This window comes from Lissotriton helveticus, chromosome 1_1 (assembly GCF_964261635.1).
Source record: "Lissotriton helveticus chromosome 1_1, aLisHel1.1, whole genome shotgun sequence".
Classification (NCBI taxonomy): Eukaryota; Metazoa; Chordata; class Amphibia; order Caudata; family Salamandridae; genus Lissotriton; species Lissotriton helveticus.
The window spans coordinates 433,044,380-433,061,802 of record NC_136057.1 but is presented as its reverse complement, the minus strand read 5'-3'; the positions used below and the strand labels follow the sequence as shown (position 1 = coordinate 433,061,802).

The 17,423-nt window shown below is 45.4% G+C and overlaps 1 protein-coding gene across 6 annotated transcripts in view; it reads left to right on the top strand.

The window, feature by feature from the left end:
* PPARA (peroxisome proliferator activated receptor alpha) overlaps positions 1-17,423 on the top strand; it is a 303,089-nt gene that overhangs the window by 124,030 nt on the left and 161,636 nt on the right. The window contains exon 1 of one of the 6 annotated variants that reach the window (XM_078673813.1): positions 9,749-10,384. The exons of 4 other annotated variants lie outside the window; for them this stretch is intronic. The gene's annotated coding sequence lies outside the window, so the exon portion shown is untranslated. Of the gene's footprint in view, positions 1-9,748; positions 10,385-17,423 lie in introns of those variants that run through there. One more of the 6 variants, XM_078673820.1, reaches the window with a different exon arrangement.

The following is a 17,423-nucleotide window of genomic DNA, read 5'->3' as shown; positions in this document are numbered from 1 at the left end:
CGTCCGCGCCTCCTGGAGCGAAAGCAGGGCCCCCCCCCCACTGATGCGGCAAACAGCGGCAGGCATGTGGCGGTGCACGGTTCCCACGGAGAGGGGACCGCAAGATGGTTAAGTGCGCCTCTGGGCGCAGAGAGTAACGTTAGCGCCTCCTGTAGCAATAATCCATGTACAAATGACAATGTTGTTACCAGTAAAAGCGATATCCGTTATTGTCATGATCTAGGAATGCATGACCATGTCAATATCTGTAAAAACAATACCAAAGTACGCTATTACAACTAAACACAAGCTATTGAGAATGTCGATAAAAACAACACTAGCAACTCCCATATTATTTTTAGGAGTTTCCCATCAACCCCAAGTCCTAGATACGTGAACAGATAGACCCTTCGACCCGCAACCACATTTATCGAATAACAGGTCACATGTGTGGCTTCTCTTAACCCCAAGATAAACGTACGCGAAGGGAATACCTTGATCTATCCTACAGATAGATAGTAGCTCCACAAACAAGTCCACAGCAATTGGCCCAAATAAAACACATTTGGCCAAAGACTCGCGTTCCCCAAAAATATCACAAAGCAAAATCCACATGTAGATAGAAACACTCAGCCAATCAGGACACAACATGAATACCACACATAGTGATCACGCGTTCCTCTTGCTGAACATCTGGACCCATACTTACTGACCCACACTAGCTCTCCCCGAGTTCGAGTGCCATCTGTGTCCTTACCAAGATGCCCAACCCTGTTAATTTACGACTGTAATGCCTTTTAAGAATGCAGAAATGTGTTTATATTTCCAAGATGTGTATAAAACCAGCCAAAACTTTGTACACCAAGAGACTTTCCTCAGACACATTCTGTTGAGACTCTCCCGTCCACTGCGTTGAATTAAACCAACATGTTCCTGTTTTGCCAAACGCCTCTTGTTTTTTCATTTCGTTATGTTACATTCATATTTGAGAAACAATGTAATTCTCTATTTGAACATGTGTTTGGATAATGCAAACATTTCCTGGGAATTTGATTTCCATTGAGATGTAACAATGACAATCACTTCATATAAATTGGATATCTCCATTATCAGTCTTGGAGGGCCCAGATCCATTCCAGATTTTTAGCACATCCACATTCAGATAAATGTAGCGATCTAAAAAATCTGGCATAGATCCAGCCTTCCAGGAGCGACATTGGAGAACCCTGAAATAAATCATTGTTTGTTCTCCATGGTTATGATACATAATCCTGTAGAGTCTTGTTCTGCACCAGTCCCCATACTACTATTGCATTTTGGGATTTGGTTCTGCTCTCCTGAAATGAGTTTCTCCAAAGAGGACGACCATTATGGGATGATCACTAGCGAACATTCTCTTCTTGTCCTCTATTGCGTGACAACGCAGTCCTCCCCGTTCCAATTTTGGGAATCTGTTCCTGGATTGTATTCTTATCCTCGGAACTGTAGTCCCACATGGCCGCTATGAGATGACATTCTCTCTACCCACTAGAGAATTACTAGACACTCCTCCCCATCTGAATTCCAGAATATGTTCCCGCACGGCACTTGCATTGCGTGAACTACATTCCCACAGAGGCGTTTTGAGACATGGGCAAAGTGGGCTCTGGCTCAGAGCCCCAGCATTTTCGGGGCACCCTGATGTAGACAGCTCTGTTCTGCTGAGCGTCTTGCCCTGATGTCCTTAAATGATTCTTAAACAGGATGTTTTGTATACCGTTTTCCTTTAATTTATTTTTAATGTAGGTGATGTGTGAGAGTTTATAACAGACATTCTGCAAAGAAATGCGTTTGTTTCAGGCAACAGGCATAAAAAGGTTTTTCTAGATCAAAACAGGACCTCACATATACGAAATGAGAGGGTGTCACTGAGATTATTTGCAGTAATATTATCGAGCTGCTGCTGTGTTATAGTATTGAAAGCACACATCACTTTCCCTGATTATTAGATATAAAAACATTTAGAATTCGGACCAGTGTGCCTGTGCACTCTCCGTGACCTGACCAAAGAGGGCATGAAGCTGAAACGGGATCCTAAATTCAAAGCTAATTGTGAACAGGGGACCCCAAATCCTTAAGATGTCCCTGCAGTCCCGCTTTTGTCAAGCACACAAAGGTTGCCTGGACAATAGCAAGTATAACCATTGTTAGTGGCTCCACAGTGCTCCTTCTATTACCAATAAAGACTCTAAATAATTCCATAATGTGAACGATGTCTACATAATATTGATCATGATTACTGTACATTTCATATGTTGCTTTTAATATGAATTTATTTGTACACATGCTGAAATATTTAGTAATTTTGGTGTTCTTTAAGTTATGATCAGTCGTCCTCTTTCCTAGATGAGCTCCGCTGTGATGTGTGTGAAATTAACTATACACGTAATGTACATAACATAGTACTGAACTGTCCACAGTTTAAAAATGTAAGTTTGAAAACCAAATTAAAACGTAAATCTATCTGCTAGGTTAAGCTTTTTAAATAAATGGTGATTGTAATAGACTGCAGGACGACCTGGCGTTTTGAACACCGGTAACCAGGATGATAAATAAGATATAGCAGTACTATACTGTCCAGCAAACTATGTTGATGATTAGAAAATAATTTAGTTGACTCAGGGACTGATTACGAGTTTGGTCGTCTTCCTGCGGCCCACCATCCCAGTGCCCTACAGGAAGACCGCCAAACTCGAAGTCAGACCGCCCGCTGGATTACGAGTTTAATCCTAGCTGGCGGTGTGTGCTGCGGCGGTCACGAGACTCAAAGGAGATCCATTAAAAGGCAGCACTGTGGGACTGCTGAAGTACATTCCTGCATGGTAAGAATTGCACAGTGTCATGCATTTCTTGCTGTGCAGAAACTGGGGGTGCAGATATACAGGGGGCACACCATGTGCCCCCTCTGCATGCACTCCCATGCACAGAGGTGACAGAGGGACCTGCTAGGGCCCCCTTAGTTTCCTCACTGCCACCTTTTTCATGGCGGGTTCATCTCCATAAGAAGGAGGGCGTTTAGGAAATTCATAATATTCTCAGCAGTGCCACAGCAGCACCGGCAGCATATTACTTCCTCGGACCGCTGCGCCACTGCCGCAAGATTGCAGATCCCCGGCAGTAGCAGGGGTCCAGTGGCATTCCAACTGCCAAAGTCGTAATACGGCGGGTGGACTGGCAGCCCGCGGACCGCCATTGCGACTTCGGCAGTCACTTCACTTCAGAGTACACACTGCAGTAATGAATCATTCTTTATCCAGACTGAGATTTCAATACGAATTTAAAAAGACTGGATGAAGTGCATTCCCATTTTTTACTAATATTATTAGAGCTGATTCTCACTAGAGGTACTCACGAGTTCTAAACCAGCCATTCACATGCACAAGGAGAAAAGTCTCATGGGCACGGTATCTAAAACTGCTGACAGACCCAAATGATAGAACCCCGCCATTGTAAACCAGCATTTGCAATGCAGTCGGTCTCTCCTTTGGGACCTTATATGCATTTAGCTATGCAGCACATTAGCCTGGGTGCTGAAACATCTACTGTTCTTTAACATGCAGGGAAAGTAAGCACCAAACTGCGTGACACGCCAGGTATGGGAACACATGGAGAGAAATATTGCTTTTTAGCGGGAAATGGTATAGTCCAAAGCTCTGTTTTTAATATAAAATTAGGGCCTTCGGTGGTCATATCACTGAAAATACAAGATTTAAAAACAATATTGTTGTCTATGGGTGCTTTTGTAAGACAATTTCTATGGAATCTAGAGAATGCTGAAATGATTCTGGTATTTTACTGACCTCTGTTGGTCGTTTTCTATCATGAAAGTTAAATAGAGGCATTGGCAGAATTTTTTTAAAAAAGAAAGTCCTTCAGAAGAAAGCAATTCTGGTATTTTACTGACCACTGCTGGTTGTTTTCTATCAAGACAGTTAAATAGAGGCAGTTGAGCAGAAAAAAAGTCCCTTAGAGGTAGCAGACCAGTCCTACGGCTTATCTCCAGAGCCCACAAAGTACATACACCTATACATACCAATGTAAGTATATACTAAAGTATATACAAGAGGTCTCGAATGCTCGAGCTAAAAACAAATGTACTACGCATCTTCCAGAATTGTGTCTCGAATGTTCATGTTCCTTTGCTAAGTGGTCGATAAATCTGTTAGTCTATAATGTTAGTGGTATTCTGTGATACTTTTTCATGGTTACATTTTGAGACTCTGGGTGGTGATGAAGACATTTCATATCTGATGAGCTTTTGATGGCCAATTCCCTGCAAGATTTCCTCTGGTTGGGTCTGTTTCTCCTAGTCTTTAATGATCCCGAAGATCTGCATAAGTTTTGAAATGGATGTAATGGTAGAGGGGAAATAGGTAGACAGATGGTCGAGAATGCAAATGATATGAGATGAACAATAAGCTGATTCCATCAGAGGGATTAGACAAGATATAACGGGGATGCGATGGGAGGGGGGAATATACTAACATATACTGTAATGTATGGCTGTGCATGGTTTATTTGACAAAAGAATCATTTTTTTTTATAACTGATTCAAAGCTTAGAGTTATCAGCAAACTAGTTTGTTGAGGTCCAATCACCACAAAAGACCTTGTGATGTATAACATGATCTTTAATATCATTCACCTCATCAGAAGCGTCTGTCACTGCTTCGGAATGAATGCGAATGATGGTTCTGATGTTACTGAGGGTCTTAGCCAGGAAAAATCTGAAGATTTGCTTTGAGAGTAAATACCTGATCTAGAGCATGGATATATTTTGTCTCTAAATAAATATAGATGAAGTGTTACTTGATAATTGATTACAAAAATGAAGACCCACAAACTCAGTCACTGTTCCTTTGGTTCTACTTGAGTTGGACAAATAAACGTCTAGATAATGAAGGCTTAGATAGGCAGATGTTCTTTCGGAGGAGGCTTCAGAGTAAGAACTTGAAAACAGAAGGTAGCAATAGCACTTCAATGTTGTGTTTTGCACATAATAACACCACTCATAGCAAAGGCAATAACCAATAAAACAAAAATAAGTTACTAATATCCCCATCTTTTTGAACAATGGTTGTCAAACTGCTCACGGCTTATTAATATATGCATCAGTTAGAGGGTTACATCAGGAAGGCTAGCGGCATACAGAAGGAGAGATGGGTGCTTGACAGAGGCTAGAATCATGGAAAAGAGTACACATTTGTTTTCAAAACATATTTTATTTTATCAGCAAGTAGTCACCTTATTACATACAGGATGTTGTTTGTGACAAACATAAGTATTGTAACGCCTGATCTGTCGACACCCATTATATCAATACAGAGCATATATACGTTAGCTCGCAACAGTTAGAGTTCACATTTTAATGGCATAGGTTCCTAATTTCACTGGCAACCACCGTTTCGACAATGAGGTTCAAGCTTGTAACCTCCTAATGTGACTGCATGACACTACCTGCAGGGAAAGGATTTTACCTGACTGATATGGTGCAAAATTCACCAACATTTGGAACTTAATTTGTGTCTATTTTCCAAACGGTCATGGAGCATACCATAGTCTAGTGTATCAAATACTGGTGGCAACACATATAGGATCTGGACTATATGCGAGGAGATTTTTCCTGATATCTGCTAAGGTGGACATCATCTGTCTCGATTTGTCTTAATCCGGGTCACATCATGGAGAATTTTGTAAGTTTCCACAAAGTTCTAGAGTTGATGTGTATCCTTCTTCCATTATTTTGTTGGGAGTGGTAATTTAGAAATGTGTCTAGCCTATCCGGGATTTCCAGTGCAGTAGTATGCATGTGGTCCTTGTGTAAGGGTGAAAGAAGGTCATTGTTCACCTGGGCGGTTCAATGCTCAATGCCATCCCGTGGCCAGAAGAAGCTATAACAGGTTAGAGGTTCGAAGATTCATTGTGAGATTTACAACCCTGAAGAATCGTTGGGGTGAATAATGATTAATCTGTTTATTTCAAATAGTGCCAAAAAGTTTTGAATTTTGCTAGGTGATCAAATTGTACTAATCAGAAAAGATGTATTCATGAATTTATTTAGTTAGTTACATCAAGCTGTTTAATAAGAATCTATTGCAGCCATGACTGTTCTGGTCAGTTTTTAAAGTTGTGGCTTTAACTTCCTAACCTGATCATATGCTGGCATTTTCCGTGATACCAATCAGGTCTCAAGCCATCCTTACTGCACCATTGGACCTAGAACATGTATTTGTCATCTCACTGGAGCATAAGGCACTTTGTTTGCTTTCTGAGAGGCAAGACAAATGATTCTGGGGAAACATGAAACTCATTTGTGAACTTAGGACTTATTATTATCATTTGTCCATAATGGTAATTTTTCAGCAACGTCCACAATATACGTAAAGTTTTATTAAAAAAAAGAAATGAATAAAATCTATAATACCGGTAAAGCAAGAAAACCTATTTCCCACTCGAAAAGCATAACCAAATAAGTCAGTATAGTTTAAATCGATTATTAAATCATGCCACAATCTTTCTTACAAATTTGCAGTCCCATCACTTCCTTAGTTATTAAGCTTCATACAGCATATATGTTGTGAATTTCTGTGCCCGACCAGCTACTTTTTTCAATGTTCAGTTATTTTGATTTAATTGATGCTTGACTAATTTTCAATTTAAACAGGCATTCTTGAGGCACCCATGTATTTTGGGACCTAGATCAGACGTTCTGTGTGAAAAGTTGGTTGTCTCTTATAATTTGTAGTCACCCGTGTAAGGAATATGAATTTTCTCCTCCTTCCCCCTGTCCCCGTCACACCCCCCTGCCTCCCCAACCCTGCTTACCAGCCAGATGGAAGTTACTGTACTTGCTCACTGCACCAATGGAACCAAGTTACACCCGACTGAAGACGTCCAGTAAGTCGAAACCGGTCTTGGGTTGCCTGTGTTCCAGGTCAGAGAGGACCCGGCTGGCAGTTTGGGCTGGACTGTTCCTATTGAGGAGGAACCATTACTGATTTGCATATGGCTGGGTCTAATCAGAGGTGGCTTGGTGAGCAATAGAACGATGGTTTGGAATGTGATTTCCAGTGACTTATTGAAAGCATTCCTCCCATCACCTTTTGTGTCTTGGAAAGCTACTGTACCCATACAGCAGGCCAAAACTGTGTAGAAAAAAGGAGCATTTCAATGTTGTCAGCTGTACGACATCTATGTATCTTTAAGCACGTTTATGATGATAAATTGAGTAACAAGCTGCTTAGCAGGTTGTGGCCCACATCTGTAAATCAAGGTAGTTTTAAAGTTTGTTTTTTTTAAAGAAATTTCCATTTGAGCAGGACAAAGACACAAAAAGATAGGCAAAAATATAGTAATCGCCTTCACAAGACCAAAAATTACCTTTTATAGCGGAGGAGTGCAAACGAGAATTAATTATTAGAATCAATAGTAAATATTTGCATCAATAAATAGTAATAAATAACAAAACATCCAGTGCCTATTACATTCCAAATGGGCAAAGAGCATTGCACAGTCAAATTAATAATAAATATTAGTTATGAAAATAAGCGTCAAACATGGGAAACGGCAGATCTTGTGTCAGCTATGATTGACCTAAATCTATACTCTAGAGCTCCTGGACCAAAATGAGCATTACAACAAGGTGAAGGTTCCCCAAATTGCGTTACGTTTCTGGAGATCGTCTACCTGTTTAGCGTAAGCCTTTTAAAAAACTTGAGCTCTAACCATGTTGTGTTACCATGTAGAATACAATGGGATCGTGTCAGTCTTCCAGCACTGTAACATCAGTGATCAAGCCACTGCAAGTCCTGGCTATTGATATTAAGCATTGCTCATTCTTACGTAGATGGTAGACCTCATAAGAGGAGTGAAAAAACATAAGCATAGAAGTCGGAGAGATTGCGGCATTGAAGGTTTAGCTGATTACCTGAAAGACCACCTCCCAAAACTGATGGAGCATGGAACATTCAAAAAAGGTATGGACCCAGCCACCCCAATCAGCTGCTTTACATCTACAACATTGGTCTGGGTAGGAAGGGGACATTCTATGTAGCTTGCGGTGTGTAGTATGCAGTCCCTCTAGATAAAAATGTCATCCTTTTAAAATTGGCAGCTCTGAGTGATCTATGCCCTAACTCGCTGAGCACTGCCATTCTTTAATATTAGACCTACAGCCAGAATCCTGAGAAAAGTTTTGCAACAACTTGGGCAACAGAGTCTGGCAAGCCTGCTGCTGAAGATCTGATGCCAGGCTCCCACAAGCTTAGTCACATTTAATCGATGAACCATTAAAAAAATCTCATTCTTCATTACCTCATAGTTGTCTTAAAGAAATCTAGTTATTTGGTTAAAGCTAAACAGTAACCACGGATCTGGCTGCCAAATTGTTGAGTTATAGAGTCCCAAGAGATCAGCTTTCAGAGTTCTAGAAATGACCCAAATTCTCATACTCTGTTAGCCATGACTGTAGTGTAGTTTTGGATAATGTCAACTCCCAGATCTCACAATCTTGTATCTGAGTATAGGCATGACATACCGGGATTTCCCATCATTTAAAAAAGTCTGAATACACAATGCCAGGGTCTCTAAAACCTTATACCACATGGTCTTGAGGAGATTGGCACTACGAAGAAAAACTGGTTAACCAATTTGAGTTTCCTTGACCAAGCGACATAGTAGAAAGTTTTCCTAAACGGTAGTTGTTGCTGCTAATTGAACCATAGAATTGACTAGGGCAGCCTGATAATATGACAGGGAAGTGTGACAATGCTAACTCCCACAGAGATGTATCAAGTTTAAATAGCCATTTTTACCCTGGGCTGTTTTTTTTTTTAGACCATATAAAACTTCCAATGACAGAATCTAGCTCTTTAAAATAGGTGCTAGGTATTTTTAAAGGAAGGTTCAAAACGAGGGATAAAAACTCCATCCTTAAGGGATTACATACTGGTTCCAATTTGCCAACCACAATGACCATCCGGTTTCACTTCCGACCGCCGTCATTGTAATACGGAAAGTCAAAACTGAAACCGAAGATGTCGGTTGGAAATCCTCCGACTGACATCAAAATGAGGGCCTAAGTGTTTTGCAAGGTATGGGAGACTGCATGCATTTGTGCCTGTTGAAGACCATGTTTCTGGTAATATCAGGGATAGTACAGTAAAACCTGACCCAACAGGCCATAAACCAGGCCACTAACAGCTCAAACAAAATGTGTCTAGCTGAATAAAGCACTGTAATTTTTTATTGAATATACTTAACAGTGTTCTGTATGGATTTACACCCATGTCTGTAAAGAAGTGTCTTGTCCCATATGGTGTAGCACTGTTCTTATGAATTTAGCAAATGTAGCCACAGCAGAAATTAGCATGACCCATACTGGTACCCCTGACTGGCACGTCCATTTTAGTTTTCATAATTTAATTTCCCCCTAATAAGACTGCGAGTTCTTTTCGTAGCATTTTTTGATTAACCACTGTGGGGCTTTTGACTCACTAGACGTAACCACACACCGGAAAACAAACGTCAATACATTGCAGGCGTTTTACTTTGGTTTAAAAAAAATATTCTTTGCTTCTCTGCACCTCTTAGCAACCAAGTTTTGTGCTTTTTCTCTCCCCTCACCGCGGCGCCTTCCGGGGCCACAGAGTTGAAAATGACAGCAGAATGCTCATGAGTTAAACATTGCCAAAGATCAAGGAGCAGATGTATAAAAGAAACCTTTGGATTGTGTGTTTACAGGTGCTTTGAGTATAGGAGCTGCGTGTCCTGCTGTGGTAAACACCCGGAAGGGCTGCTACTACATCGGATTAGAATTATATTTGGTAGTAGCGTAAGATATGAACACTGCAGTTGAAGTAGTATATCCTTGAAATCCTTCACCATCAACTATCGAGTTTTCATGAAAAAAATCTAAATCTGCGTTGTAAAGAATTCTTGGGCACCGTAAGAAAAGCGAGTACTGAAGGTGAGGCGAATAAGGACTTGAAAAGTCTCGGGTGTAACATTGCTTGGGACTTTACTTGCCTTTCGTTTTCGGATACCTTCAGTGGCTAAATTCTCTCGAGAAGTACACTGTTTACTTCTTCCCCACAAGGTAGAGAAACGCGCGCCCTGTTTCTTTAAGGCTAATCGCATTATATGTCTGGATTAATGAAAAGTAGGGTTGCGGAATACCTTTTATCCGGTCACTGCAGGTTTGTAACACGCACTGATCACCACGGTTGACTTCAAAGAAATGCAAACAAAACCGGTGGGGGCAAAGGACAGCGCTCGTTACATCATCCGCGGCTCGGTCTGTAATATCACCACCCTCAGGAAAGCTGCAGGACGAATGCGAGGATTGTGCGAGGGAAGCAGGCTGCGTGGTGAGTTTTTAATTTAAACAATGCAGCTACTGACTAATTGCGCGTGATGCACACACTGTCGATGCGCCTACTGTCTATGTGCAGCATTATAGGGGGTTTTAGGGTTCTCGAAGCCAGCTTTGCTTGGTGAAGGTATCCCTCATACAGTTTACAAGGTAAGCACAGGCGATAGAGGCCATGGAAGTAAGGATGGTTCGCTAAGTGGGATGGTTGCACATCACAACAAGTCTGTCTTTTTTTAGGTCTTTCCTGAATTTGAGATGGTCCTGCTGTTGTTCTTGTGTAGCTTATTTCAGTCTATTCTCATGGTTTATATGTCTGGGGTGGGGGAGAAGCGGTGGCTTAGAAAGGCTCCTTGGGGGATTTTAAGCCACAGAGCCCCAGCATGGCTCCGTTTTATGGGTTCTTCAACCCACTTCAGGGGGCAGTAAGACCTCGAGAAACCATACACGCGCAGGGGCTGCGATTCTGCACCACATCTGCTGCCTGGACTATCTGATGTCTGATGCAGGGCTTCTACCTCAAAGTGGACATGTGCCACCGCTGACCACTCTGGGATCCAAAGAGGAGTCTTCCATCCTTGCCACTGAGGTGAGGGCTCAAGGCAGACTGCAGCAGGGTCTGGGGGCCGACCAAGCATTCGATGACTCTGTACTACTGCTGCACCTTCAGTGCCACAGGCATCTACACACTGATTGTGTGGCACTGGCGTAACGAAACTTGAGGCCTCCCCCTCCCTGCAAAGTACATGGAGGGTTCCCCCTTCGTACTCACTCAGACCGGGCTACTGTGCTTAGCATAGCATCCAAGTCCAACGCTGTAGGAATGGAGATGCCTGTGAATGACGCAGGTATTCACAAGACCTGCATTTCATGTTCCGCTCAAGTCCCACTAGACATGTGTTACTGTGGATAAGGTCATGCTATGTGGGCAGGGCTTTAAGTGGGATGAAAAAACTAGGGGGGTCTCTCGGGGGACTAGCTAATGTAATTAAGGGCGTGGCTTAAAAACACGTAAGCTAAACGTTTGTGCTTAGCATAGTGTGCCGCCTGACTAGTATTTTGTTGTTTTCTGTCATTGCATCCAGATACATGATGCAACAAGTAACATCATACTTAACAAGAAGTCAGGACTATTGGCTTTGTCAATGGTTGTTAGTTGCATGATGTAATATCATCAGCGGTCTAGTGGTCGCACGCACACACGCATCCGCAGGCCAGGCGTGGCCTGCGGGGTTGAATAAAAGGAGGACGCCCGCTCGGGGACGTCACTTCCGACTACGACAGCGTGTGTGCCTGCAGTCTGTTCGCTGCTCCGGCCCACGCGTGCAAAGGCCAGCAGTAACCAGGGTGGCCAATCAGGGCCACAACCCAAAACACTACATTGGCGACGAGCAGAGGGGACTCAACCCTCGCCCGTGTACCGGAGACCGAAGCGGAGCGCCCTGTTCCTTCGCGCGGCCCTACAGCACGCCTGCCTGTGGCATCTGCCCTGCCTGACTCCTCACCTGGCCGCCCCTGCCGCTGTACATCGGTGTCGCTGGAGGTCCCAGTGGCTGCCCCCAAGAGCCGGCGTGTTGGGAGGTGGAACCGGACCGGCAGTGCGACCAGTTGCCATACCTCACGCATTTCGCGTGAGTCACGGGTACGCGTGGAGCCCTACCAAAACTCACGCATCTCGCGTGAGAAGCTGCAGACATCTCCTGGTGGCCCCAACTGCGCCCTGAAGGGAGTGTGGGCGGTGTCCTGCCTCGCGGAAGGTTTCCAGCAACTCTACACACCCAGACGCCCGTGGAAATACTCGACGGAGCTGAAGTAGGCCGCCCCGCTGCCACGTGGTCGGTGAGAAGGAGGAAACGCTCGGCGGAGGCCCGCACTATCCCGATAAGCCTGCAGTAAGGGGGAAGAGGGGGTGATCATCCTAACAAAACCTTACCATGGCGGATGAAGACGCACCAGCAACCACCATTAACATTCCGTTCCAACATGCCGCATCTGGGGTCCTACCACCATTCAGCGAAATGGAGGATCCGTCTACGGCGTCCCCACGTTGGAAAATATGGCTTGAGAGACTGGAAAACTATTTTGTGGTCACGAGGGAGACAGACAAAGCAGTGAAAAGGTCCCTATTACTACACTATGCAGGAGATGAGATCTTCAAACTTTTCAAACACCTGCCCAACACTGGGGCGGCTGATAATTATGACGCTGCTGTCACTGCCCTCAACAGTCATTTTGACCCACAGCTGAACCTAGACTTTGAAGTCTTCAAACTGGGACAGGCACGTCAGAGGGAAGGCGAAACCATGGACGAGCTACTGGGACGATTCCCCGAACTCTTCACGAGCCTGGGCTGTATAAAGTGTGAACCAATCAAATTGCATATCGATAGATCAATCACTCCCATCGCCCTACGACATTGCCGAATTCCGTTCCACCTACGGCCACTGGTGGAGAGAGAATTTGAGAAGCTGGAAGGTTTAGGCGTCATTGTGGTTATTGTGGAAAAGCCGAAACAACCGGGAGAAATCCGGTTGTGCATTGACATGCGACTGCCAAACACCGCAATCCGGAGGGAGCGACACCTGACCCCTACCATGGACGACATCATTGCGGACGTAAATGGGTCAAAGTGGTTTTCGAAAATAGATCTGAACGCAGGATACCACCAGCTACCATTGGCGAAGGAGAGTTGTTTTATCACCACATTTAGCACCCACCTAGGATTACGACGGTACAAGAGGTTGAACTTTGGTATCTCCTCGGCGGCAGAAGTGTTCCAAAACACCGTTAGAGAGCTTCTGTCCGGTCTGCCTGGGGTAATCAATGTCAGCGATGACATTCTGATCCATACGGCCACCGCTTCGGAACATCACAAACATCTCCGGGACGTCCTGAGGAGACTGAGTGCCCATGGAGCAACACTTCACAAGGAAAAGTGTCAGTTTTTCCAGACCTCCATAGAATTCTTCGGGTACGTCTTCAATCAGGAAGGTATCCAGGTAGACCCGAGGAAGTCCAAGGCAATCAAGGATGCCCTAGCGCCAAAATCCCCAACAGAAATAAGGAGCTTTCTTGGGATGGCCACTTACTGTGGTCGATTTATACCGGGCCTAGCCACCTGGAGTGAACCACTACGGGCGCTAACCAAGGCGGATGCTGTCTGGCAGTGGGGTCTGAAAGAAGACGAAGCATTCCAAGGGATCAAGGATGCTCTCCTGGAAAAAGCCACCCTGTCCTATTTTGACCCCACAAAGCGAACGGAGGTGCTAGTTGACGCCAGCCCGGTAGGCCTCGGCGCGGTGCTGACTCAGGAACACGAACCCGGCCAATGGACAGCGCTAGCATTCGCCAGCAAAGCCCTCACCCCAACTGAGACCAGGTATGCCCAGATTGAAAGAGGCCCTAGCCATCAAGTGGGCCTGTGGCCACTTCCATCTATACTTGCGAGGACATCCATTCGTCATGGTCCCCAACCACCAACCCCTAGTGTCCCTCTTCAAGGGAACTGCTCCACATCCGCCACCCCGAATAGAACGATGGGTAATCCAACTCCAACCATATGAGATGGAAGTCGTGTACCGACCGGGAGCCAAAACCCTGTGGATTTTCTTTCCCGTCATCCATCGCTACCCGAGCCAGAGTCGGTGGACGGCGAGTGTGAAGAATATGCCCAGTGGGTGGCACTCACATACTGCCCCCAAAGCATGATGCTAGAAGATGTTAAAGAAGCGGCCGTCACCGACACTGTCTACCTTAGGTCTCTGAAGGCGGTTCAAGAAGGTTCGTGGGCTGAGTACCTCCGCCCCTCCAATTCCTGGTCGGTAGAAGACAGAGAGTCCCTCACGAAGATGTGGAGAGTCAGACATGACTTAAGCGCTACTGAAGATGGAGTATTGCTAAGAGGGTCTCGTTTGGTCATTCCCCAGAGCCTGAAAGACAGGGCTGTGCAACTTGCCCATGGTGGACACCAAGGCACCACAAAGATGAAGGCGCGAATGAGGGAGAAGGTATGGTTCCCGGAGCTAGAGAGCATGGTGGAGGAGCATGTGCAGAGATGCATGGCCTGTCAGCTGACGAGCGACCCTGACAAACCCCTGCCTGTGATCACTGAAGAAGCCTGCACATCTCCCTGGACCAAGGTGAGCATAGATTTTGGAAGTTTTCCTGGAGAGGGACACACACTGGTATTAATCGACTCCTACTCGAAGTATCCACTAGTGGACCAAGTAGCTTCCACTGCCTTCACGCATGTGGGGCCGGCACTAGAGAAGATGTTCTCTATGTTTGGATATCCGCTGGAAGTACGAAGTGACAATGGACCCCTGTTTCAAGGGGCTGAATTTGCCACGTTTCTCCGACAAAGGGGAATTCAACACCGCCGCATCACACCCCAATGGCCCCAGGCCAACGGGGACGTTGAAAGATTTATGCGGACCCTGAAGAAAGTATTCTGTATAGCCTTAGTGGAACAGGCCGATCCGGAGCAGAGGCTACATGAGTTCCTGCGTGAGTATAGGGGCACCCCTCATTGCACAACCCAGAGAAGTCCTTGGACCCTCATGTTTCAGGGGCCACGAAGAGACCTTCTCCCCAATTCCCCAGGGTGGACACCGCCCCCAGCCGACACGGATAAGGCCCAGGAACGGAGGCGACAAGGGAACCAGCGAGCTAGTCGTCACAGGAAAGCCACCCCTAGAAGAATGACCCCCGGGGACCCGGGTGATCCTACGGAACCGATGCCCTGGAGGGAAATTTCAAACTTGTTATGAACCAGGCACCTGGACGGTCACGTCCACGAGAGGCACCATGATCACGGCACAGAAGGGAGAGGAAGAAGTGTCAAGAAATGCCTCCTGGTTTAAGGCCATATCGTCGGGAGACAGCCAATGCTCAGAGCTAGAAGGAGGGAGCCATGAATCGAGTGTGACGACTGCCCAGGAAGACGACGCACTGATGGAAAGACAGCCAGAGGAACCGGAGAACGTGTCGGCTCCTCTGACGCCATCAGTCACGGCCAGTAGCCCTTGCCGAGACGCTGAGAGCGGAAGGGCCAGCTCGCATCGGTACAACTTGAGGCCCAATCCGCCACCAAGCTACAGACTGAGAGACTATGCCTGTTTGCTGAGACCCTGAAGCCATCACCAAGGGACACGCAAGTACCCAGGCTTTATCTTCTAATGTTGTGATCCGGGACTGTTGTTGTTTGCTTTGCAGGAAAAGAAAAAAATATATAGTTGGATAGGGATGTAATATCCCCAGTGGTCTAGTGGTCGCACACACGCATCCACACATCCGTAGGCCAGGCGTGGCCTGCGGGGTTGAATAAAAGGAGGACGCCCGCTCGGGGACGTCACTTCCGACTACGACAGCGTGTGTGCCTGCAGTCTGTTCGCTGCTCCTGCGCGCTCCGGCCCACGCGCGCAAAGGCCAGCAGTTACCAGGGTGGCCAATCAGGGCCACAACCCAAAACACTACACATACGACATATAAACAGCAACTGTGGCTTGTATATAATATTGAAAAAGCTTCCAGATAAAGGCCAGGTGACACCACGACAATGTTGCTGCTCCATAGTTCCGAAAAGAGAAGGGAAATCCAGAGAGAAAATTAGTCTCTTTAAAGGATTTCCCTTCCCCTACAACGCTCGAAAAAAACCCGGAGCTCCTGTGCCACAGCACAAAACAGAGCCCGATAGAGCATCGTTTCGAGGCCCCTTAAAAAAACTGCTGGTGTTCAGACCTGGGGAGATCCGGCCCACTTAAAGCCTCATGTGTGGGGATTATTCAAGTGTGCTTTGGGGGTGCACGTTGCAGACGAAGATAATTTGATAGCGCGTTGTGCTAATTTTATGATGAAGTGTTGAAATTTTATAGTTGCTCTTAGATAATATGATGTTGATTATGAACGGCACAAATGTATTCTTTGTAATAGTTTATATATATAAATATATATGCCTATGTTCCCACACCACCCAAAGGATGACCTACTTTGGAATAATCCTCACCCTATAAAACACGTCAACCACACTACAGGAGCAAAGAAAGTTTGCTTAACTCTTGTCATTGGGACTCTGTCGAGCGAACCCACATTCGCAGAGTGAAGTCTATGCCTAACAACTGAAGCACTGCAAGTTGGGATTTACAATCACTGCGCTCTACAAAACCGCATCACTTAGCTGTGCTACATTTTACTGTGTAATAAAATGTAAATCCAGTATTTGTAAAGAACGAACAATTGCCCGAGGGCGTCAAGGCGCTATGGGCCGTTGGTAAGATCAAGCGAGCTATTGCCCAGAGTCACATGGTGCTGAGCTGACCTGCCGCCAGTGTCGGGGATCGGACCGTGAGGCCCCGTGCTCCGGAGTCAGACGCCCTGGCCTCTGCGCCACACCTCTTCCATGAAGTACAAACATCAGTCATAAATTCCTTACATGCCAAGTATTGACAAAGTCAATAAGTCTAGCCTTTTTGTTGAATGGTTACAGGTTTTTATTACCAACTCATGGAAAAAAAATCAGCTTGTTTAAAGAATCCCCTGTGGTTCTTTCAGGGTTTTCACCAAAATACTCTAAAGCAGCTGTCTTCACAAATACACATGTTATGTCGTGTTTATCAGAGAATGATGAATGGATGCGGTGTGTGGATAGGTGGATGAATGAATAGATGAATTCATTGAATGGGTGGATGCGTGTATGGATACTAGTCTCTTAGGCAGGTCGATTTGATGGACGTTTAAGAAATCCGGCCAACTTTAAAAACTGGGGAAGGCAAAATTAAAGGTAAAAGCTTGATTTTCTGTGACAGGTCACTGGGAAGTGGACATGGAAAGAGCAGCAGACATGCAGTAATTGCCACCTTGATCCCACCCTGCCTAGGTCTGCTTTGTTGTTATTGGCGCTGCTGAGTCTGGTGTGATTGGCAGCAGAAATAGTGGGCAGGGCCTAGCGCCGAGCTAAAGCAACAGCGATCATGAGGACATCACAGCTTCTGAACTCACCTCATTCAGGCATTCGAGATGTTACGGGCAAGCAGTGGAGC